Source organism: Chrysemys picta, chromosome 4, assembly GCF_011386835.1.
Source record: "Chrysemys picta bellii isolate R12L10 chromosome 4, ASM1138683v2, whole genome shotgun sequence".
In the NCBI taxonomy this organism is placed as follows: Eukaryota; Metazoa; Chordata; order Testudines; family Emydidae; genus Chrysemys; species Chrysemys picta.
The window spans coordinates 127582423-127608450 of NC_088794.1; the positions used below are offsets into that span (position 1 = coordinate 127582423).

At 42.3% G+C, this 26028-nt stretch overlaps 1 protein-coding gene across 1 annotated transcript in view; it reads right to left on the reverse strand.

Moving 5' to 3' along the window:
• LOC101931719 (alpha-1-antitrypsin-like) overlaps positions 1 to 24594 on the reverse strand; it is a 191957-nt gene extending 167363 nt beyond the window's left edge. Inside the window, exon 1 of the mRNA XM_065593537.1 lies at positions 24417 to 24594. The gene's annotated coding sequence lies outside the window, so the exon portion shown is untranslated. The remainder of the gene's footprint in view (positions 1 to 24416) is intronic.
• Positions 24595 to 26028: the final 1434 nt, after the last annotated feature.

Here is a 26028-nt window from a genome sequence, read left to right on the forward strand (position 1 = left end):
CAGTATGTCAACGTGACCAGATTTCAACACAAATTTCTCCTAAAACTCATAGATGCCTTGTTTCTGGTTTTATAGAAATTTTAGACTGTTCATTCTCTGAATGTTTTGTTGCTAGTACTCTGAACTCACTATCATATGAATCATAGAACTGGAAGGGCCCTTGAGAGGTTATCTAGTCCAATCCCCTGCACATGTGGCAGGACTAATTATCTACACCATTCCTGACAAGTATTTGTCTAACCTGCTCTTAAAAGTCTCCAACGATGGAGATTCCACAAACTCCCTAGGCAATTTATTCCAGTGCTTAACCACCCTGACAGTTAGGAAGTTTTTCCTAATGTCCAACCTAAACCTTCCTTGCTGCAATTTGAGCCCATTGCTTCTTGTCCTACCCTCAGAGGTTAAGAAAAACAACCTTTTACATACTTGAAAACTGTTATGTCCCCTCTGAGTCTTCTCTTTTCCAGACTAAACAAACCCAATTTTTAAAATCTTCCCTCATAGGTCATGTTTTCTAGACCTTTAATCATTTTTGTTGCTCTTCTCTGGACTCTCTCCAATTTTTCCACATCCTTCCTGAAATGTGGCGCCCAGAACTGGACACAATACTCCAGTTGAGGCCTAATCAGAGCGGAGTAGAGCAGAAGAATTACCGTATATACTTGTTCATATGCCAAATTTTTTTAGTAAAAAAGGGAAGCACCAGAGACGGACGGGAGTCGGCTTATGAACGGGTATAGAGAGGGAGAGGTGGGACACAGCCCCTCCCCCCAACAGAGGGAGCAAGGAGAGGCAGTACAGCCAGCAGAGCCAGAAGGGAAGAGTCGGGGCCAGACTCTAGAGTCTCTCCTCTTCTGGCCACGCTGTTCTCCCCCCAGCCTCCAAAGCAGCTGCAGCTCCAGCTCTGGGGCTGGAAGGCTGCAGCCCTGCCGCTCGGCCCCGCCCGCCAGAGCAGGCTGCGGCCGCCCCGCCCGGTCTGGCCTGCCAGAGCAGGCTGTGGCCATGCTGCCCAGCCTGCTGGAGCAGCTCCACCAGGTCAGAGACATCCTCCCCTGGCTCTCCCCAGATAAGGTGGGAAGGGATGGGATGGGGAGAGTGTGGGGGTCCCCGGCTAGGGGTGGTGTCATGTGGGGGGTGGTCACAGGGGAGACATCCTCCCCTGACTCCCAGCTTCTCCTCCCTCAAAAAATTTCCCCACCAGTTGCTGTCCCGGCCCGTCAGGGTAAGCAGCTGGCGTGCTTTACTTAGGTTTATCTCCATGCCTGCGGACGTAAACAAACCATCTCGGCCCACCAGCAGCTTATCCTGGTGGCCCGGGAGCCAAAGTTTCCTGACCCCTGAATTATAGGGTCGGCTTATGAATGGGTTATAGAATTTTCCCATTTTTACTTATCCATTTTGGGGGGGTGGTCAGCTTATAAACGAACCGGCTTATGATCGAGTATATACGGTACTTCTTGTGTCTTGCTTACAACGCTCCTGCGAATACATCCCAGAAGGATATTCACTTTTTTTGCAACAGCATTACACTGTTGATTCATATTTTAGCTAGTGGTCCACTAGGACGCCCAGATCCTTTTCTGCAGTACTCCTTCCTGAGCAGTCATTTCCCATTTTGTGTGTGTGCAACTAATTGTTCCTTCCTAAATGGAGTACTTTGCATTTGTCATTATTGAAACAGGAAACATTCTTAGATTTATGCTATGTCAGAAAATACAAAATCTATTGTCACTTGCCATCTCTTTGAAAACCAAAGATTTGTCAACTCCTAACAAACAAGATGGAAAAAGCGTCCAAGGTGAGGTATCTGCCATTACCAATAATTGCTGGCATTTTATCTCGGTATACTGCAGTGTACTGTAAACTGTGGTAAAATTACAAGCTATCACTTTAAATGTAAGGGGTTTCCTCGTCTTGCTTGCAGGCTAAGGGGCTTTGTAGGGAAGCATGCAATCAGTCTGCAGAAAGCCAGCCTGCAGCAAGGTGGGGTGAGTTATACCTCTCTGTTTTAGGAAAAAGCCAGCTTTGTCTCTCTCTGTTTCGAGGTTCTTGTGTTAGGGGTCTGAATTCTAAGAAATAAAGTAGCGTTACATTGCAATTTTCTAGCAAGAATATTTTATGTTTTTAATCTAACTTCTCTGCATGTATGCTGTGAGTATAACATGTACCAAGATGAAAACGTTCCTATCAAGCTTTGTTTCTTTTACATCCATTCCTATCCATAATTTCACTTGGGTTTCTTGAAACATTGCACTGTTCTTTTCCTGACCAACAGCGCCCTTTCCCACCTTGCCAGGATTTACCCAGGATCCCCATTTCTATGTAGCTACATGGGAATGGTAGGGTGGTAGTCACACCTTAACACCTGTTTGCAACCCCCCAGAATGAGAACCACGATGTATAGAAAAAGCATTCCACATATGCGTTTGCTTTCAAAGAATGACTCCTAAAACTATTACATCCGACTAGACATGTCACTGCTCCTTTCTTTAACATGGTAAGATTTTAGGAGCGTTACCTCCTACAGAGCAAGGGTGCGTGCATGTGTATGTAAAGTCAAAACGTGCACCAAATGAAGACATAGCCAAATCAGCAGCAACCTTCTCAGTTAATCCTGTACTAGGATTGTGCTATCATCAACACTTTATTCCACAGAGTGGATACTCTCTCGATACACTGATCACAAGAACTAGATAAACAAAATTCTTGCTAATCCAAGATTATTAATCTGTTCAAGATTGCCAAGCACAACAATACTGTAGCAATCAGTGTTAAATCAGTGGGGTCAGATTGCGGAGTCTTCCCTACTCAAGCTGGATGAAATTCATACAAATACTTAGAAACAGCACAATGGCCTCTGCCTTGCTTACAATCTAATTAAACCCTCACACTTTGTGTTGGCCCTCTGCACAAGAGCAATAACACAGTGTTTCAGTTACTCCTGTGAACTAAGACCCAATACCCTCTTTCTGTTTAAACACAATGTTTATATGTGCCTTAGAAATACCAGAGCTCGAAGACAGGACTCCCATTGATGTCAAAGGGAACCATATTAGTCCCCTAGTGACTTTGATGCTACTTCTACTCCTGCTCCTAGCAGTGATTTCTTCCAAAGGTGAGTCAGACACCTGTATATACACCTGTTATCTGGTCTCTAAATGCAGGTAAGCAGTTTCTAGAAGGCCTAAAAGTACATTATATTGGTTGGGAATATCATCTCTGTAATTGTGAATGTGATTTGCCATATTGGAGCCAGGGACGAATTCTAAGGACTAAATTCTGCCCTTGGGTGTATGCATATGTGGGCAGAGTTTGTCACTGAGAAAGGAAAAATGTAGGACGATCTGGTTTTAGTATAAAACAGAGTGCACTGATCCAAACTAATAAAGTTCTTCCCTCAGGGTATTTAATTTTGGGGTTTTTTTTGCATACAATAGGATTGTTTACACCAGGGTGTAACTGTCTATGTGAATATAATCATGCTATTTATGTAGGAAATTGAAACGTTTACAATAAGAATCAAGAATAATTTCATTCTGAAGGATTAAGCATTCAATTGAGAATGTGGAGTTAAGGTTTGACATTTCCTTTTTCTTTTTTTTTTTCTTTTCCAAGTGGTTTTTACTAGCATTCTTATTACACTCAGAGTAACATAAAATAAATACCCATCCAAGCCAAGCCAAAAATTGCCATGCCAATAGAAAGCAAGACCTGCTGAGAAAATCTCTCTTTTCAGTGACTGACTTTTGTGAAAGCCCTAGTTTGGATTTAGAAGTCCTCAGTCATCTAGCCTGATCAGCAAAGTATAGAGTCATTCTGAAACAGAGAGTCATAAGCAGCACTAGGCCAGTGACAGCAGCCTCTCAAAATTCTGTCTGTTTAATGCTATGTCCTGGGCAGGTCTACAAAAAATGTTGCAATCAATTCCATTCTATATATCTTTATTTATTCACCTAGCATATGTAACAGTATGTATATTAGCTTGTAGGCAGGGGCGCTCATAAACCTTACATGGTCCAACCACTAGAGAGGGACAGAAATCACATCAGGTGAATTTGGGTTTCATTCTCTTCCTGGGCAGAGATTCACAACAATTCAAATCACCATAAGGATCCTCACTTGTAACAAAGTCCCTTGTCAGCTCATCAGCAGAGATTGAACCTGGGACCTCTGGATCTAAACCATGATTCCTCTTCTGCTTGAGCTCAAGAATCATGTCAATACATTTGGAGGTAGTAGCAGAGTCATAAACCTCTTTACGTAACTCAGCCACTAGAGGGGCAATGAAGATTCACGCTGGGATAGTGTGGTTAAGAGTTGAATTGTTTCTCCTGTAGGATCTTGATTCCCAGGTGAGCTAGAGCTTCATGAAACCACAACTGATAGCACTGGTGTTGCCTGCATCCCCAATAATCTTAGTGAATTGATTGCAGGACAATGCTGTCCATAAACATAAAATAAAATGAACTTGGAACTAAGCTTACATTTTAAACAGACAACATGACAAATCAGACAGAAAATGCCCTGGAAGAGCCCCATAGGGTGATTATAAACCAGAGTGCAGCATTGGACTATAAAATACAATAATGGCTGGGTTGCCAATGGAGGTGTGGGGGTTCATGGAAGGAGTGATGTGCGAGAAGAAAGGATAGGTGCCTGGTTTTATTGTGTCAGCTGCTCCCATGGTGGAAAATGTGTTTTACTTTAGGAAAGTTTTATTTTTAGGAGTATAGTTTCCTTTGGTTCAGGTTATAAAATAAGATTAGGGATCTTTTCCTCCATATCTTCAGTCTCCCAAATACACTTCTATGGACAGTGACGGGGATTATGTATATTTTTATTTTCCTGTTTTTGCAGAATCATTGGAAAGTTACACATGTAAAGTGACAGACTGTCTGGGATTGGAGGGACCAAACATTGAGGATGTGGAGTCTGATGACAGCCTAACTTAAGTACCAATACAAACATTTCGAAATATCTCTTAATCACCCTCCCTTTGACCTTCTTGTGTGTGTTTGTGGGGAGAAGGAATTTTATTTACAGCTTTAAGTATCTGCTACATAGAAGGGTCAACCTAAATTAAATTAGTGCTCTGAATAAAAGCATTTGCTGGATGTGTATTGAACTGAGAGTTCAAGACAGATTCCAAATTAACACATTTTTTTTCTGTTGGAAGTATAGAGCAATTGGGATCATTTGGTAGGCTGGGCGCAAGCAAACATTTCAATACAGTGAAATGTACCGTGGGGGACTCTATCCTGGGAAGCAATGACTCTGAAAAGCATTTGGGGTCATGGTGGATAATCAGCTGAACATGACCCTCCAGTGTGACGCTGTAGCTAACAGAACTAACATGTTCCTTGGCCACATAAACAAGGGAATATTGTGGAGGGGTAGGGAGGTTATATTACCTATATATTTGGCACTGGTACAACTGCTACTGGAATCCTGTTTCCAGTTCTGGTATCCACACTTAAGAAGGATGTTGATAAATTGGAGAGGGTTCAGAGAAGAACCATGAATATGATTAAATGATTGGAAAACCTGCCTTATAGTATCAGAGGGGTAGCCGTGTTAGTCTGAATCGGTAAAAAGCAACAGAGGGTCCTGTGGCACCTTTAAGACTAACAGAAGTATTGGAGCATAAGCTTTCGTGGGTGAATGCCCACTTCATCAGACGCAAGCATCTGATGAAGTGGGCATTCACCCATGAAAGCTTATGCTCCAATACTTCAGTTAGTCTTAAAGGTGCCACAGGACCCTCTGCTGCCTTATAGTGAGAGACTGAAGCAGCTCAATCTATTTAGCTTCACAAAAAGGAGATTAAGTGGTGACTTGATCACAGTCTACAAGTACCTACACACAGGGAACAAATCTTTGATAATAGAGGACTCTTCTATCTCCAAGACAAAACTAATAAAATCTGATGGCTGGAAGTTAAAGCTAGACAAATTCAGACTGGAAATAATGTGCAAGTGAGAGTAATTAATCATTGGAATGATTTATTAAGGGTTGTGACTGATTCTTCATCACTGCACATTTTTAAATTCAGGTTGGATGTTTTTCTCAAAGATATGCTCTAATTCAACCACAGCTATTGGACTTGAAGCAGGAATGAATAGAAAAACATTCAGTCTTCCCTATAATATATGTGCTCTAGGAATTATTTTGGGGGAGTCCTATGGCCTGTGTTATGCAAGACGTCAGACTAGATTATCATAACAGTCCTCTCTGCAGGGTGATATCCACGGGTGGGCCGCGGCCCACCCACTTAGCATCCAGACACACTCAAATCTGAGCGGGGTGTAGAGCTGCCACAGCAGCCCAGAGCATCACTCGGCCTGTAGCGCCCAGTGGGATTTAGTCACCTGCAGCTGCCCAGTGCCCGCCAGCCAGACCCAGGGAAGAGCCAATGGTCCCTCTCCAGTACTTGGCTCCCCCAGTGTCTTGCAAGGCGGCTGGGCTCCTGCGTGGAGCCTGAATGACTACAGCTCCCCGTACCTGTACATGGGCGGCCTGGTGTCCCAGCCGCCCCAGGCCCTCTTGCACCCCAAAGTGCACCTGCAGCCGCAACTACAGCATGCTGTCCTGGCTCAAGGGCCACAATCGCTACTGCTACTTCAAGGACGGCGAGAAGTGCTTCCTGATCATCGGGTGCCAGTGGGTCATGGCCGCGCAGGTGGCGCTGCACTGGCAGCAAGCCAATGAGAGCCTGGACAACCTCCTCCCAGACTCCCTGTGTGCCCTGCCTGGGCCCCCACTGCCGCCAGCGGGGACGGTGCCCTGCAGAGACCCCCTGCCGAGCTGGCCACCACCACCCTGCGCTGGGTCTCCGAGCACTCCACAGCCCTGCGGGTGCAGCCCCCCAAAGCAGGTAAGCGGCAGGGGATCTGGCAGCACCACAACCTGGGAGCCCAGGGCTCCTCAGAGCCTGCAGGCATGGGCGTGAGGCAATCTGGATCCAATAGGAGATGGGCTTTGGAGTTCTCTAAGTACCTGGACACGGGACAAGGGGTCTCTGGATCCCACAGGCCCTGCAATCCCAGGGGTCTCTGCAAAGCAGAGGAGGATTCTGAGGAGGGAATGGGTCAGGATCACTGAAAGGCAGCTGGCAGGGAATGCTCCCTAGAGCAGGTAGGTACGGGTTTCCAAGGGGCAGGTGGGCTGCAGGTTCCCCAGGGTACGAGCACCGTTCCTCACTCCTGACGCCGGGCAGGGAGTTGCATATGGGCCATATGCAAAGAGCCCGCAGCTGTAGTTATTTGCAGATAGGTGAGGGGGAGGAGAGGACGATGATTATCATTGCTTGCATGCACCAGGAGTTCTGGCCACTGCCCTGATTAAACGGGGTGTTTGTACATTGCTGGGAGTCCCTTCGGACCAGGTCTAGGAGGAGGGTGTCGCGTCGGGGGAAAAGCTGAGCTAGCAGTGTCTGTCATTGCCCATCCACCTGAAAGTCGGAGCCCACCCACGTTTCCACTCCTAGCTACGCCACTGCCTCTCTGGCCTTAGACTCTACCAAAACAACAATAAAAAATTACTTACAAAGCTAAAGGCTAGTGTTACTTTATTAAAAATGTTCGATTTCTTTAAAAATAATCCTTAGAACCAATAAGATACAGGTCAAACAATTCAGTTTCTTGGCTATTACACCTCTTTCCTCTTTGGCTGCTATTAGCATAGTGTGGGCCCCAGTAATGCAAACTAATCCACATGGCTGGACCCTTATGCCTGGACAGAGCCAATGGGGCTCTATGCAGATCAGTTTGCAGGACAGACTGGAAGTTCTTTGAGGCATGGCTTTTAATCCTAGGTACCTATCAACTGCCTACCACAGTGTGGGTGCTTTGCTAGTCATTAATATTAATGTAACAAATTAATGGCCATCTACATACCACCGACACTCAAAACTGCATGGCCAGAAGAACAGAACAAGTACAGAACACAGATTCTTTTACTCCAAAAGCACAAATTCCTATCACTTGAGCTAAAAGAGAATCTCTGCTAGTTGTTAGCATTATAGGGTCTGTGACACACAGTGTTAAGTAGTTCTGGCACTATCCCAGAGAGAGCATTGCTACAAATACTTGCCAGTCCATCACTAATGATAAATAATAACTAAATAGGGCTATTGGTTACCTCCTGATGAAATGCTATCTCAAACTGTGTGTGTGACCAAGTTACTTATTGCTACATATTGACAAAGCTAAAAAATATCCATGTGTTTCTAAAAGAAGAGGCCTTTTTAATCAGTGGAGATGTTTTCTCTGAAGTTGTCAGGCACTTGCTATAACCTCAAATCACTGCAAGCAACAAACAATCACAGCAGATGATACCAAATCTGTGCTGAGTTTTACCTGCCTCTGTAAAATTAAATAAAAATTTAACAGTACCACTATTGTGATTCACACATAATTGAGTGTGCCAGCTAATAATCTTTAATATCCACTGCTGACAGGATGGAATTAACTGCATTTTTTCCTGTCCAACTTTCATTTTTTCCATGTGGTGTAAGCCAGTATCTAATCCCATCCTTATATCATTTTTGCTATATTAACTCGATTGAGGGGAAAGTTCTTAGCCTGAAAGCAGGTTAGGGTGAGACCTTGAACTATCAATGTTTACACAAGTTAAAGATGCCTTTTGTTGAGGTATTCCACTGATGCGTGCCAACAAAAGCTTTTCATGCGCAAAAGAATCAATACAGAATTATAGTTAAGCCATGTAATAATTATCCTCATTAGACGTAACCAGAGCATGGTAGGGATGAATTCAGTTATAAACTCTAGTAATGCTCAGGAAGTATATTATATATGTAATTTAATAATCCTGGAAATAAATACACAATTCTTTTTGTCTTTAGCCCAAAGTCTATTAAAGGAGAGAGGTAATTCACTCTAGAGTGAGAAGACTGATTCTTTTACTTAATTTGGCAGTAGCCTTTGAAAATAAACCTCAGGAATGTCTAATGGGGCATTCTGAGACTAACACAGATGGGGTACCTGTTTGCAACACTTTCTCATGTGAGTCACCCTTACTCACATGAGTCATCCTGACGGGAATAGTTGACTGAGTAAGAACTGGTTGTGAGAGTGCAAAATTAGGTTCTCTCTCACTCAGCATAGAAAAGAGTTTTCACTGTTAAAGAAGCCCAGAAGTCTCTAGCATTTCTAGGCACCTAATCACAGATACATAATTTGTCTGATTCCACTTCTTGCACCCTTGCAAATTTTTAGAGAGACTCATGGGATGCTAATAAGATCATGAATGTTTTTAAAGTATAGATCTAAAGTTCATGTCTTGACTAGAGGTTGGCAAATCAATCCAGATAAACATTGTGAACAATCTATGCCCAATACCTCATGGTTATCATGATACTGCTGCTGTAATCCACTGGAAAACTTCATGGCAGTTCTGGGAATAGAACCCAATGCCTTTTGCTCCAAGAGCACTTCCCTAACACTTGAGCTAAACAAGAATGTACTTTAGCTGTCGGCAATGTAGGGCATATAGCACACAACCAAGCACTTCTAAGTCTAGTCAGTAGACGTCTGTAGTACTTCTGCACACTAGCCAGATCATTGTAATATGAACCATTCCAAAATTTCCCCAAGAAATCCAGTTAAACTAAATCCAAACTTTTGAGATTGGGGGTGGAGGGAAGGAGAGGAAGAGAGAGAGTCAATAACCTGTGGCCTGTGTTCAGTTTTCATATGCCTCTGCATTGATTGGATTTGGGCCACAACAGGAAGCTTAAATTCTAAGATAGAAGTGGTCTTCCTGCAACATTTCTGACTTTAAAACCAGTAAGTAGAAAGTCTCTCAAAATTCCTGTACCTGGGGATTTACATCCTGCAGAGAAATCACATCCAAACTTTTAGATACTTATCTGATCACATTCTCTGAACCTTTAAGGTACATCTACCATTTTAAAGCCCAATGCTTTCTTCTTGCCAGGAGAGGCAGCCTGTTCTAACAGTTTGAGCACTCAACTCTACTCCTAGCTCTGACATTTTCTTGTTAAGTGACATACTCATAGCCACAGAGACTCTGTGACTCAGTTTCCACTTCTGTAAGAAGTTTATACTATCACTTACCTATCCCAGGATTAATTGCAACAGCAAAGCACTTTGCCATTAGAAAGGGTACGTTTTACTGTTTTCCTTTGTTATCCATTTAAAATTAACAATTTATGAATAAAAATTGGGGGAAATTAACCTTTGAAGGATTAGAATTTGCAAGGAAAGCGACAGCACTGTTACCATGGTGATAGGCTCGCAAAAGATTCTAAAAGACAGACAGATATAACTGTAAGCAAAGCATAACTTATTAATTGTGCAGTAAGTGGGCCAAATTCTGCTGTCCTGCTATGATCCAATCCAATTCAAGTCAGTGGTAAAATGCACATAATAGTAATAGAATTCAGCTCTTACATCGGTGTAAATCTGGAGTAACTCTGTTAAAGTCAGTGGTGTTAGGTTGGATTTACACTAGCATAATTGAGAGTATAATATGGCCCAATAAGACAACTCATATGGGTAAGGCATGCAGGATTTGGAGATGATTGTTTAAAATAATTTGGATTTATTTTTCCAGAGGCTATTTAATTACTGGTGGCCAGCTATAATGTTACTTGCATACCATTTATTTTTAAACTATTGAGGGTTTTTTCCCCCTTCATATGCATTGGGAAGATTAAGCGATCCATTTTAAGAATGTCATTTCTCAGAATGTTGAAACAACTGTTGAAAGAAAGACAGAAAAAAAGAAAGACAAAGAAAATGGTGCTCCATGGAAAAGTTATTTTCAAACCCAGTTGTAGAAGAATGTGCTTGTGTAGCCTGAACATTTTTTAGCAATGAAGCCATGGTACTAAAATATTAGGTATTTAATTTATGTTTTCATTGTAAAGATGTATTGTAATTACATTCAAAGTCATCAACAATAGCGGAATGGTATAAACAAGATCTAACGCACATGCTATTAAATTAGGCGGCTTCTAGCATTATTATCATTGGCAGTAAAATTGCTTTGATTGCTATCAGTTATAATCAAATATAGGAAAAGGCTGGAATGCTAGTACCTTCCACAGTAGTATGTTCTTTAGCAGTCAAACAAAGCTGTGACATATCAATTTAAAATTCTCCTTTGCAGTAGCAGATTAACAACATAATGAATGCTTGATTTGTTGCAATGTACAAGTTCAATTGATTATTTTATTTTCATCTGTCCACTATAACAGGTCATTTGTCCATTTCAATAGGTTAGCATTGTAAATGAGCCAATTCAGTATACTGAACTGTTTGTAACTCTGAGGCCACCGGTCCTACAGAGCTCTCTCCTAGGAAATGACAGCTGAAGTACCCCAACCTATCTTCACTGTCATGATGGGACACACTGGGATGGAGAGAGAGTGTTTCTCAGGTGACTGGGTCTCAGGCCATTCAGAGCTTTATGAGTCATAACCAGAAATGGATTGAATTCCCTTCTCAAGACCAATGGCTGGTTCTTCTACCTAGTAGTGTCTCACCACAAGCAAGCATCAAAATGCAGAAGCTGTTTCAGAGCTGGCTAAGTCATTGCACCTTAAAGCATAGCTCGAAGGTAGATGGTATCTGAGTAGTTATTTGTCTCCAAGACAGGGGCTTGATACCCATGCCTCATTCAGTCAATGATTGTGGGAGTTCAGGGCACATGGACGGGGGTTGTAAAAACACATCTGTGAAGTCAGTGAATTTCCCTTGCCAGAGGGAACACCACAGAGATAACTGCTCTTTATTCCACAGCAACCTTTCCTCTCCCAAAACCAGTCCCAAGTCCCCCCAGAAGACATTCAAGAGAAGTCAGCAGGGGGGCATGGGCACGTTGAAGCAAGAAAAGCAAAAGATGTAGATGTAAAGGGGGTCCATTCAAGGGTCCCTTTGGAGATTCAAGTTCATCCAGCTCTAACCTCTAAAAACTGAAAGGATTGGTTGGCTTCCAAACCCTACAAAACCACACGGTGGGATTCAGATTTCAGAAGTCTTCATAAAATGCACCCTCCAGGATTTGCACAGCCCTAATAATAATGCTTTGCAGCCCTAATAATAATGCTGTGCAACATATCTGTATTGTCATCTGCCATTACTAGGAGGTGACACTTCTGAACAACCACGGTTAGGAGAGCCTTTGAAAGGACATATGGATCAAACATCAATGGGGAATGTTAACTGGTAGAATTCCTAAGGCCCTCTCCTTCCGAGAGGTTCAGAGATTCAGAACTCTTCTTGGAACTCTAGAGCATCCACAAATACAGCCTCAGAACAGAAATGGATTTGGATTCTAGTGTTCCCCCAAGGTTTATAGTTTACTATTGAATTCCATAAAGGACTAGAATTACTGTGTGTACTCTTTGCTTTTGGGTCACATCACAGACAAAAGGACTTATGCCTAAATACAGTGGAGCCCTCGTGAAGTTATTAAACGTAAAGGCTGGGATGTTAAAAGGGGCCTACATGAATTAGGTGTCCGTCTCCCTTAGGCTTCTTTGAAAATCCCAGACAAAATACAAACTGGACTAGATCATGACTACTCTGGCTAATTTGATGCTTTGACTCTGCCTATGACCTGTACTGGATATGTAAAGGTCAGAGAGGAATGAAGACCTCCTCTACAAAATAAACTTGAGTCAACTATGCCCGTACACCATATGGTATACAGTATACAGAGGGAAAATACTTCCCTATCACATCTGATGGGTCATCTTATGCCATGAAAAAAACATCAGATACTTGAAATTTAGTTTACGTTCAGGGTCTGTCTACACTGTGAAAAGGTGAGTTCTTAACTCTGGTTAGCTAACTCTTCAAATAGCAGTTCAGACATGGCTACTCAGCTTTGAATTTGGGTTAGGAGCTTGAGTACCCTATAGACTTTAACTCCAGCAACTAACCCGAGTTCAAAGCCAAGTTACTGTCTTCACTACTATTTTAACCCACATTAGCTAACCCATGTTAAGAACACTTTTTTTTTCCAGTGTAGACATGCCCATAGAGAGCAACGTATAAGTCTAGTATCAAAATTCAGCACTGTGAATTATAACTGGAAATCCAGAGTGAGCTTTGGCTAGGGTGGGCCAAATTCACCCATGGTGTAACTAGTGAAATCACTAGAATAAAGCCAGGACTAAAACTGAGCAAGTATTTTTATAGTTAATTATTTTTTTATTAGGTGTAATCAGAACTGCTGAAAGAACCCATGCTTTTCTACATAAGAGGGCGCCAGATATGGTGTTTCTTACAAGTTATTTTTATCACTAAATAGCTTATTTTAAAAAAAGTTTTAGAAGTTTGAAAACATGAACTAAAGACGCATACATAAAGAGGGCCAGATTCTCAAACTCATGGCCCAAATGAAGCAGAAAGCACCTGGATCTCCCCTGTTGTGGATTGGCAAGCCAGCTCCCGCACCAGCCCCGCTGCAGCCCTGGACATAGGGCACATATCAACAGCAGAAAGGGGGCATGGGCAGAGCATGCGCAGCTGCGGGATGGCCTCTTAGAGGCGTTGCAGGGAGCTGCAACCAGCCACAATCTTTTGTGCCCCCAATCCCCATCCACCTAGCCCAGATGGACCCAGCAGATAATCCGGCCCGATATATAAAAACTATAACCAACTATTTGTTTTAGTTTTTTAAAGATGATTGAAATGATACAAGATCAATAATTGTCTATCTTTGCACCAATCTTAGTTTTGAAGTTTGCATTATGTTAAAAAGACAGTTGGCATCTGTAACATCCCTGTATGCAAATTCCAGTACATTGCTTTGAGTTATGTGTCTGCATGTTAGGTAGAAAAGCATGGACATTAACAGAGAGCCACAGCAAAGCATCTAGTGCATCTGAATCTTTTGTTTGCAGCTCAGTCTTTTCCTGCCTAGCAGTGACAGGATCAGGGAAGAATTTTCTGTGACTAATTAGGTTTTAACTTGCCAGAGAGAAAATGGACATTGGCAGTCTATTGTATAATAGTGAAACATAGTTTGAACTAGATTGAACTTAATTTCCTTTTCACTGAAAGGAAAGAAAGATTAATGAAATATCCCCAAATCCATCCTGTTAGTTTTTATTAAATCAGCAAATGAAATTTAACCTCCAATTCTGTTATAAAATCTTTTTCCTGTAGATTAAGTTTCAACAAACATAAATGAAATAGACATACTCCCCTCTACAACATTGTAGATATGAAAATTACATTATTTCAATCAACATTAAAGTTACTTTAGGCAAATGCCCCATTAAGAAACAATTATTTCTGTAAAAAGAAACATAAATGTTACCTAGACTTTATTAAACGATGTCACTTGGCTAATTATTTGTGAAAACCATTTACTGACATCCCAACATTTACTTGCTGTTTTTGTCAGTAATACTAGATCAGTCCTAAAGGAACATGGATTTCTCTTTTATTAATTTTATACTTTCCATGGGATCCCATCCAGGTAATACTCCTATTTCACCTACTCTATGGATTTTTAATTATTATTTGTATTCTATTACTACATGAATCTCCTGACTCATTCCTCTTCCTCACCCCAGTATAAATCAAGAGCAATTCCACTGAAGTCAGTAGATTTACACCAGTGTAAAACCAAAGTAAGTAAGAAGAGAATCAGGCCCTGTGTGCTTTCAGAATATATCAGTTTAGATATATGTATGCACATGCAATACAATTCAGGCAACTATTCCCAGCCGAGGAGTCCCCTTTCTAGTTGAGATTTAAACGACAAGTCAGTCAACTAGGATCCTGATCCAGTCATTGGATACATGAAGCCAGATGCTTGTTCCTCCACCCTTGGAGCCAAACACTTGCTGTGACATGTAGCCCCACTGAAATCAGTGGGGTGCAAATCTGACTGAAGGTTTGAGCCATCTGTACTGTAGGTGGGAGGAGGGAATTTGTGCCTGAAACATTTTAGTTGCCATTAATCATAACATTTTTCCTGATTAACTCACCTGCTCAGTAGCACAAGGGTGTGAATGTGTGTGCGCTGAATATATATCACTGGGAGACCACCCCCTCTCTAATATCTGACAATACAAGGTCTCATCCTATGAGGAGTGGAGTACTCTCCATTCCCAAAGAAGGCAGTGAGATTGGGTGTTTCCGCACCAACATGAGGGGCTGGACATCTTGTTGGGTCAGGCCCCAAGAGGCTTGATCCTGCAGCCCTTTCCTCCAGTGAGCATTCCCTCTGAGTTGAGTTGCTCCACCCTGTCATGTAACTCACAGCACAATAAAGAAGCAATTGCTGCCGTAGAAATTAAAATGTTAACACTGTTTACGTCAAACTTGCCAGTGCTCAGTACTACGCCAGACGATATGAAACTGTATAAAATATTCAGAATGATTGCCAAGAAAGTAGATGCGCTGCCAATGCTCCCAAGCACATCCTCTGGAACTGATTACTCCTAATCCTTTAGAAAAATGTATAAATAAAATGATGCCAAGACTGATGGACAAGCTGGGGCACCTACTCATGTTTCTAATATATTGCTTCCCCCTTCCCCCATATGAAATGCTCTCCTCTTTTAGTAACTAAAGTTGACAATCTTCAAAAGAAATCAAACTGTATATAAATGAACATTCTGAAGCATGTCACAGCAAGTCAGAAACTATTGAAATCTACTAGAACTCCCCTAAACAAGAATTTAAATCTTTTAGTAAGGCTTTAGTAGAGTAATTAGTTAACTTATTGGTAGGAATGTGCTTAACAGGAACACCAGAGATGTTTACACTTAGTATTAGCTTCTCAAGCATGTATTCTAATCCCAAAGCCCCAATCTATGTGTTACTGGGAATGCAGCAATTACTTAGGTTCTCTACAAGTTAGAGGAGGGATGAAGAAATCCTCAATAGGTGGATAATTAGTTTTACGCACTACCATTCTCTGCATGGGGCCAGATCCTGTGGTCCTGATTTACTCAGGCCATGCTGCCACTAAAGTCAAAGGGAGTTTTGCCCCAATACAGTCCAGACCACCAACTGTGATCATCAGGGTTGCTTGGCGGTATGTCAGGAGACACAATGGCTTGTTCTCCTTCCTTAAATATATTGTAATAGTCTTTCTTTATCAAAAAGTGTCTAGTAAGCTAGAGTAAGTGGGTTTCAGCAGCCTATCTACTCATTAATAACTGCAGCTGGTGCTTGCTTTGGTGTTTTATTTTATGCTTAACACAATACATCTTTAGAACAGATGGATTTAGCAAATCCCATCAAGATACTAAATAGGAATGAGTTGCATTTAAAACAGCTGGCCGCAAACTGGTTTTACATATAATAGATGAGTGGTATGTATTCATATTCTCCACCTCCTAACACACTATGGTTTATCATATGTCTGGAGAGTTGATATTCCTCTGAAACAAAGGTAGTTTTACTCCAAAATAGGGGTTGTTTATGTCTAAACATGGATATTGGGAGGAAAACAGACTAATATGATAGCATTGTTTTTGCCAACTCATTATAATTACAGATGGTCCAAGCCAGAAAATTCAGACACAGATTTCAGATCTAAAATAACCCCCCCAGAACTTGAAGTTCATTATAGAGATAGATCCAGGGTCATGTATAGGTACTTAGGTGCATGGACCATCTCCAGATGGAATATAACTTATTTATATGCTTGCAAAGATATACAGTGATAGGTGATCAATGAATCATTGCTAAGCTAGTAATGAAGACACACAGTAGAAACCCAGTTATGTGAACTTCCCTTTTTGACACATCCTGGGTTCCACTGACTGATTATCTCAACACATTTGGCATTGACCAAGCAGTTCAGCTAATCATGAATTTATTGCATATCCATCCACAAATACTTAAACCAGAGCTTGGAGTTCTTTACTCACCAACAGTCTATATGCAGATCTCTCCCATTTTTGCTATTTAGCACCATGAAATGGGTGCAAATATTTAGTGCTGGTTAGCATGAACAGTCTGTGAGGTGCTTCCAATTTTCATGGGTTACCCACTGAGTTAAGTCTTCATAAGAATTCACAGCCTAAGTAAAGGCAGTAGAAGGCTGTGAATTCACCTCGACCACCACACTTGGGGTCCTCACTCTCTGTGCAGTGAGTGACTGAACTTTGCAAGATCTCCACCCTATGTGGTGCTAAGGAGAGCTCCAGGGATTGTAGCAGGTTAGGGGAGGTAAAGTGCCATGGCCAGTGGATGACCCACCAGTCAAACCCTTCCCACTTGGTCAAGAAAGACACACAGCTGAGGAGGCTGCAGTGCTGTGGTTGCAGTAATGGCCTGTGAGCAGTTCTCTAGCCACTCAGAGGCTTTGAGGAAGGGAGGATTCCATTCTCTCACTCACCTGCAAACCGCCCCCAGCCACTGCAAAGGATCTGCCATAGGTGAGAGGAAAAGAAAAGAAAGCAAACCCAAGATCAGTAATATACTTGTCATGTCCTATGCATGATTTTAAGAAGCATTGCCCTAGGGGCGCACACACACAGTGTCCATGTTGCTAAGAATGGACAGTGATGACAGGGGGCCAGATGATGTACTACAGTTAATGGGAAATGTGTGCATGCATCTGGAGAGAGAATTTGACCCCAAGTGATTTTCAGTAGATTATATTTTGTTACCTAATTTGATATGCACCAAAATGAAAACTGTTCTAGATACTCATTTGCAATCAAACAAACAAAACGCTGTACAATAAATGCATCTATCTAAGGTTTCATGGTTTTGAAGAGCTTACTGTTCATATAATTCTGATGCCTTACCAGGCTTTCAAAAAGCACATGGGGGCTTCCAGAATTTTCGAATCTTGGTCCTGGCATGTGGAAAATAAGTTTTTTTAAACCTGTCACTATCATATGCCCTATGGATCCTCAGGCAAACAGTTAGACTGCCTACTTCCTTTTAGAAGCATTTGTTTAAAGTCATTCTTAACTACATGCTAAATGGGTCAGGGAGGGAGCGGGAGAGAGAACCCAGAAGGAATTCAAGAACCAATTTTTGTTCTTTTGGATTTTTACCCACACCTACAGGGAACAGGTCTCCTATCTTTGGCACATCATAAAAGGATTTCTCTCTTCTGCTGAATATTTTATCCCTCTAGCATCCAAAATGTGTTGCTGAACAATGGCTGATGAGAGGGTGTTGGCTCTGGTGCAATTTTACCATCCCTTCACCTGTCATCACTGGGGAAAGAGAGTCACACAGTCAAATACTTGTAACTATGCACAAGAGTATTGTTATTTGGCATTCTCCTGTTTGCCACCCAATTGGGGAGAAATAATATCATGTGACCTAGGATAGCCATTTACATGTCATGAACAACACACACAAGTGAGCAGTTTGTGAACAGCCTAGAGGCTGAAATTAGTTTGCATGAACTAGACAATAATGAATAGAGAATAACTGCAAAATTAAATCGGCCAAAACCTTAGGGTCATTTCAAATTATGCCCAATGCCAGTAGCCCTAAGGGATCATTAATGGAGCTGGGGATCCTCAGGGTGCAAGAACTCCCAGCCCACACCCCCTCCAACAGCTGCAGAAAAAGTTTGTGACATAGGAGCCACAAAGGCGGTTCTATCCAAGCATCCCTTGTACTTGAATGATCCTTGTATGGCTGGCTTAAAATCCACTTTGTGGTGACAGTGAGGTGCAAAGCTGGTACAGCACAGCCCATGATCTGGGCCAGAATCTCTCGGTTAATGATTTTCAGTAAGACATAAAGGACATTCATCACATCATGTATTTGCAATGAATAATTCAACCAGATCCTTCACTTCATATCACTTTAGGAAATACTTTCTTCCAAAAAGCAAGAGGACACAATCCAAGATATATCTACATTGTGCATCCTGTACATAGGTACTAACTGTGAGGCAGCAAATGCAACCCAAGGTTGCTGCCCTGAAAGAAAATAAAAGAGCGCTCTCATAGACTGTCTCCAAAACTCATGCTGTTGCTGCCCTACTTTCTGGGTGGCGGTGCTGCTGCTGCTTCTCATGTATCATCCAGTTTTCAGACACAAACTAATTATTATGTAAAATGCAAGATGCAAGCACAAAATCAAAACCCCTATAATCATAAAATCCAGCATATGGAAAACGTAATGGGCTATGTTGAGTGAAAAATTGCTCTCGTCGACCTTTGCCAGCAGTTGATGCTTAGGATGCACCCAAAAGCCTACTCATTTATACACCATCCCCATACCAAAAAGAGATCCAAAGTGCCATCCCCTGTCAAAAAATTAACTGCAAAGAGAGACTTGTGATAACCCACGTAAAGGCAGCAAAGCGAGGTCATTGATTGTTTTTATTAGGAAACCTGTAAAGATCTGCTGTGGCCATATGGGAAGTTTTGAATTGAAAGAAAACATCACTGAGATATTTTCAGTTTTATTAAGGACATGAAAACAAAGAACATGGTTGCTCCATTTGTTGCTGCTTAGGTATAATTAGCAATGGGTGGCCTTGGACGTGCTGGAGGTTGCATGGCTTGCCCCTGTGCACGGGACAGTGGGAGAAGAGGACATGAAAAACACATTCCCTAGAGCAGGCACCCGCACAGGGTATGGAGTGCACACGACCTGCAGCAGTGAAGCCTGGACTGCATGATGATGAGGAGAGAACAAGCTGCATCTTTACATGGAAAGTCAGAGCACTGCTCCTCAGTGTATACTCCCGCAGGGCTCCCGAAGGCATTCTGCCTACTGTACTCCCTATCTGCAGGCAGAATGCCTCTGGCCAATACCATTGGTGTACCATGGGACCTTGGAGGGGGAGCAGAGAATGTGGGAAGAGATTTTGCAAGGAGGGTTGGGGGACCTCAAAGAGGGGGATAAGAAAGTGACTTTGAGGTGAACCTTAGAGACTGGGGTAGTCAATAATCATAATAAAACCCTGGTCCTTTATGTGAATCTTCAAGCTCAGGCTCATAGACATGCCTTTTGCAGGACAGCAATATCCTGGATTAGTTACTGTGCTTAGGGGCTGATACTATGCCTTAAAATGTAACTGCTATTTACAATTTTTATCCTACACACATGATGATGATGGTGGTGGTGGTGGGGAGGGTGGGGTGGCTGTGATCAGAATCCAGTGGTAAATGCATAGAGAAGCATACTCTGTAAAATGCATTTTGACCAGCCACCTGCACTCAAGAGTAGTAAAACCATCTTTATACAAGCAGTTAAAAATAATATCCTTTCTTTGCAAAATAACATCATCAGCAACAGTTCATGAAACAATTGCACAAGCCTGCAGAACTGTTCTGTTATGGATACTCACGCACAGTCTTAAAGGGCATGGCTCAAGATTACAAACAACATTGTTACATGAAGTGCATTTGATAATTAATCTCATTCAATGTTTAAAAATCTCTCGTAGGTTTTTAATTAAAGTTAAGAGGATCCAAGTGGTGGTTCTGATTTTACAGTATATGTTTACCATTAGATTAGTTCTGGCTGATTGATGTGCATGCACTAGACCTACTTCAGAACGTTCTGCTTGAAAAGCATGCTGAATCCACTTTTACTGTAGCATACCCAAGACACAATTAGCTGCCCTTGCTGCTTCAGAATCATTGTTTATTACATGGTCAAAAACTGGAATAACTGTTGCAATTATTTTCTTGGAAGGATTATTTATTTTAACTCTGTACCTTAACAATGGGCAAACTGGTAAGCCTGGATAATTTTTTTGTTTTGTTTCCTAGCCAACACAATTACAGACCATGTTGCTACCACATTCTGATACCGTGGTAGATGGGTAGTCTATAGCAGAGTTTCTGTTAGCATGATGGCCACACTACCCCTAGGTCTAAGACACCACAGCCCTGTTCACATGGGATACTAAAACCACGTGGTAGTTTTGCTAGCCGGCAGAGGAACAGTTCAGTGGTTTGTGCCTTACCCTGCTAAACCCAGGGTTGTGAGTTCAATCCTTGAGGGGGCCACTTAGGGATCTGGGGAAAAATCAGTACTTGGTCCTGCTAGTGAAGGCAGGGGGCTTGATTCAATGACCTTTCAGGGTCCCTTCCAAATAGGTATATCTTCATATATTATAGCTTCAACCACATTTGAAAAGCTGTAAAGCACAACCAAGAGCAGCACCTATCATTGGTTTTCAAATGCAGCATTAGCTATTCTAACTCTGATCTTAGTGTAGTCAGAGCTACACAAAACTAGAGTCTATTTTAATCGAAGTACATTTTAAATACAGCCCTAAGGCAAAATCTTGCACCTGGTGCTATTCTTACAAGGGATGAAGGAGTGACACCAGCCACTAGCAAGTTGCCAGTGCTGTTTTGCCAGCACAATGCAGGATAACCTAAGGACATCAGGACACATGTTGAGATTTCTTTAAAAGGAATAGCTTGTCTCCCCCATAACGCATGCTGTAGCATCCATGCGAGGTGGTCTGATCATGTCCCCAAGATGACAGATCCCATCATCTTGGGGTCTTTGATACCCTTGCTAGTGCCCCACATAATAGTCTCTTGTATGCAAGGCAGAAATCTTGACCGATTTCTCAGTTGGTATGCCGGTGGATAAAGAAAGAAGTTCCCCTGAGCCATTTTCATAGCCCTCCCTTTCCCTGACGCAAGCACACCTGTGCTACACAGGACAGTATTAGATCCCTAGAGATTTTCTGCAGTTAATTTTATTGTCTGAATAAGAACACAGTAGTAAGAGCCTCAGAAACTACCCAGTCTGAAATGGAACCAGAAGCCCATCTTGCTCAGTGGGGCTATTTTTCACTCTATCAATGCTTTTCTTTAAATGTCTGTAGTAACGACTTGCTGAAAGCCTGGGCTATTTGACATTGTTTTGAAGTTGAGGCTGTCTTCAAGGCCCTAACCTTCAATTTCACATGTTGTAAGCCTTTCGAATCTGGTATTAATAATAAATATTATTGCCGTGCATCCTTATTTTTTGCTTAATTGAATTACAGAAAATGTAATAGCCTTATGAAAACAATATATGAGTTTTCAAACCTAATTAACATGATACAAGTGCAAAGGTCACTAAAACAGTTGTTTTATCTGGAAACCTTCCATACAAATAGATAAAAACTAAACTGCATTTAATTCAGCAACTTCAGTTAGAAGTCAAATCAAAGATGACTAGTTCTGGCCTGGGGGTGCAGCCTTTCTGGTAATAAATACTTTCCTTTTGTCATGATTTTAGAGAAAGAGAGATACAAACCCTGTCAAAGGTTTTTAGGTTTGTCCAAGTCAGCCATGACCAGGACTTAGTGATACAGGGTTGGCCTATTCGCTAAGGAGAAAAATCAATCCAGATGTAATAGAATCTCATCAGCCTGCAGTAAGTTTTATTTTTAAATGAATTCTTTTTTTCTCCCCTTAATACACACAATCCTGGGGCCCGATTCTTCAGTCCCTCCATGCACAAATCTCCAATTTAAGTCAATAAGAGTTCTACAAATAGAGGGCCTTCAGGACTTAACTCCTTACATATTTCTCCTTTATATTTTCTTATATATTCTTCACATGGATTTCCCCTCTGCACTGACTGTGAGAAGGGCTTGGGGATGGTAGCACAGCCACTTTTATTACAAGCCCAGAGACCTGCATTCAGCAATTGACTTATTGCTTTCATTCCCCCCCATGCTGACGTGTAGAAGTAATTCCTTCCTATCTCGGAAGAGAAGAGAACGACCATGGTATATTCACTATGCCATTTGTCTGCCGATCCACAGACACCTTAACCACTGGCTGCTACCTTATCAGCCACACAAAATGCTGCCCAGTGACATAGTCAACAGCATGTGAGCTTCTGTGACAGGCACTAAATGCCTACATGGATGCCATTGGATACCAAGGGCAGGCATTCTCATACCCATGCCAATCTGAATAAGTGATGGCATGTTTTATTTCATCATTACTGCCAATACAGCTCCTAAAATTGTTCTTCCAAGGAGGACATGGAAGCATTTAAAATAAAAAAGAGTTTGACATTGCAACAGCCTTCTTAATGGTAGAACACACTCATTTCGGGTTCACCACCACCACCTTTATAGAGTCATAGAATTTTCAGACCAGCCAAAAGCCACCTCTTCAAAAGAGCTACAAAAGCCAGGAAAAATTAACACCACCGCCACCACCACCACTTTGCACTTCCAGGGATATCACTCTGAGGATCTCAAGGCGATTTACAAACAGAAAGAGGACTAAGCCTCACAATACCTCCTGTGCAACAGATATTACTATTGGCCTTTTACAGGTGGGCAAACAGAGGTATGAAGAGGTTAGTAACCGGCACCAGAACCCAGATCCCCTGGCACTCTTTAAACTCAAGACCATCTTTTCTTCCCCTAATGAACATTTAAAATTCAATGTATATTTTCCTGTTTAGTTCAATCATTTAAAGAGTTGAAAGATGTAAACCACTCATATTATAACCAGCACAACCCAGAAAAAGAGGAAAACATTTTTGGCCATAGTCCTTTTTTAAAACTCTTTTGCAACATCTATGCTTCATTCATAACAAAAATATCATTTTTATATGAACACATAACAGCATGAGAGCAGGTTTTGGGTGAGTGCAGTTTTACACAATGAAACCAAAAAGGGCTTCGCCAAACAAAGACTGATCATATGGCTAACAGCTGTGACAGGGGTATCCTTATGTAATCTGAAAAGTAGTAACAGTCACCTTTGCTGGTGTTCCCATTTCAGAAGCAACTAGCTGGAAGCATAGGAAACAAAGATGTGAGGTAATTTTTCTTTAGGAATGTAAAAGGATAAAGAATTAGGTAGAAAAATGCCAATGAATAAAAAAGAAAATCTAAAATAGAAAAAAGCTTTTAAAATAATTCACACGTAGGGGCATGAGGGTTGCTCTTTGTGTTTGTAAAAAGTGTAACTTTCAGTCTAGATGACTTAAATATTATAATAAGGAGATAAGAACCAAAATATGGTTTATGTGAGAGCATAGCGTCTCTCCTCAATAACAGATAGCACCACATGATGAAAACATAATGACCTCTGTCCCTTTAGACAGACATACTGAAAGCTGTTATGCCCTGAAAACAAAGCCATCTCAGTTTCAGACCTAGATACACCACAATATATATTTTCCTACACAAGCACTGTACACATTCTGAATCTGAGAAGTCAGTGTATGCTGCCTGGGTCACCCTGCTAAACCTGCTGCCTGGTTTCTTTATTAATTCCCCTCAATCTTCCACCTGTGACTCGTGGATAAAAGCAGCAACCCACTGAACTGTTTTATTCACAGAAGAGCAGAATTTGTGAGAAAGAACAAACCAAAGCAATTGGGAACATAAAGAGGGGGGGGGGGTACAACTGTGGGCATGCAAAATCTCCTTAGAAATAAGAGAGGGGAAAAACAAAGGAAAACATAACAAGAGTTATGAACAGCACTTACCTGCTATGGAAGATACAGCAATAAGCCAGCTCCAAAATGGCTACGTTGGGGCTACAGCTGCTTATCTCTGCTAAATTTAAAGGGCTAGAAGGGCACGTTGGGAAAAAGTTCCTCTAAAGAAAAGTTAATAGGTACCAGGGAAGAACTACAGGAGGATATGCCTACCGAAAGGGCTGTTCCTGCACATTGCTGTTGTCTATTATCTTTTTCTATAGTGAAACCCACAGGAAAGTAAACTCTATTAGGTTCATCTTGTGGCATTATCTAGAATAAATAATGAGAGGACAGGGTATTCCACCCATCACTAGGATTGCCAACTTTCTAATCACACAAAACCAAACACTCTTTCCCCGACCTCTGCCCTGCCCCTTCCCCTGGGCTCTGCCCCTGCCCTGCCTCCTCTCCGAGACCTCACCCCCACTCACTCCATCCCCCCTCCCTCTATCGCTCACTCTCTCCCACCCTCACTCACTCATTTTCACTGGGCTGCGGCAGGGGGTGTGGACTCTGGGGTTGGGGCCGTAACTGAGGGGTTCAGGGTGCAGGAGGATGAGGGGTTGGAGTGTAAGAGGGGCTGCGGGCTAGGGGGTGAAGCCAAGGGTTTCAGAGTGTGGGAGGTGGCCCTGGGCTGAGGCAGGGGGCTGGGGTATGAGAGGGGGTATGGGCTCTAGGCTGGGAGTATGGGCACTGGGGTGAGGTCAGAAATGAGGGGATCAGGGTGTTGGCTCTGGGCTGGGACAGGGAGTTGGGGTGTGGGAAGGGCTGCGGGCTCTGGAAGGGAGTTTGCGTGCAGGAAGGGGTGTGAAGTGCAGGCTCTGGGAGGGAGTTTAGGTGTGGGAAAGGGTGAGAGGTGCAGGCTCCAGGTGGCACTTACCTCGGGGGACTTCCAAGAAACGGCAACATGTCCCTTGGCTCCTAGGTGGAGGCATGGCCAGGTGGCTCTGTGTGCTGCCTCCGCACACAGGTGCTGCCCCTGCAGTTCCCATTGGCCACAGTTCCTGGCCAATAGGAGCTGCGGAACCAGCGCTCTGCGTGGGGACAGCACGCAGAGCCACGCTGGCTGCAAGGAGCCAAGGGACATGTCACCGATTCCAGGGAGCCGCACAGAGCCAGATAGGGAGCCTGCCAGCCCCAACAACCAGACTTTTAACACCCTTATTTCTTCTCTTTCCTATCTTTCTGTTTTTTCCTTCTATTTAAGAAGAGTCTGGCTTAGCTGGCCAAGACTCAAGGCTCTAAATTTTGCATTACTGCTGTAAACCTGTGACCAGAAAGAGGCAGCTAAATACAATGCCCTAAACAGGCCCTTGATGGTACAAGATTGCCAGGTATCAAAGTGGCTGATAAGATCATATGCTGTGCCTGTGTTTTTCCAGCAGTGAGGTTGCAAATGAGAGTCTATATGAGAGACAGAACCTGCATTTTCTATCTTTGTTGTTCTTTTTTTCCTCCCGTTTTGTATGAGTTTGTCTTGTTTTATCTTAAAGGAAATGGGACCAGATTTTAACAGCAGCAGCAAAGGCAACAACTCCAGCCTATCTTAACTAACTTCTCTTGTCCTCAAGAGGACAATTATTACCATCTTTAATATCATCTAAAACCCAGAGACCTT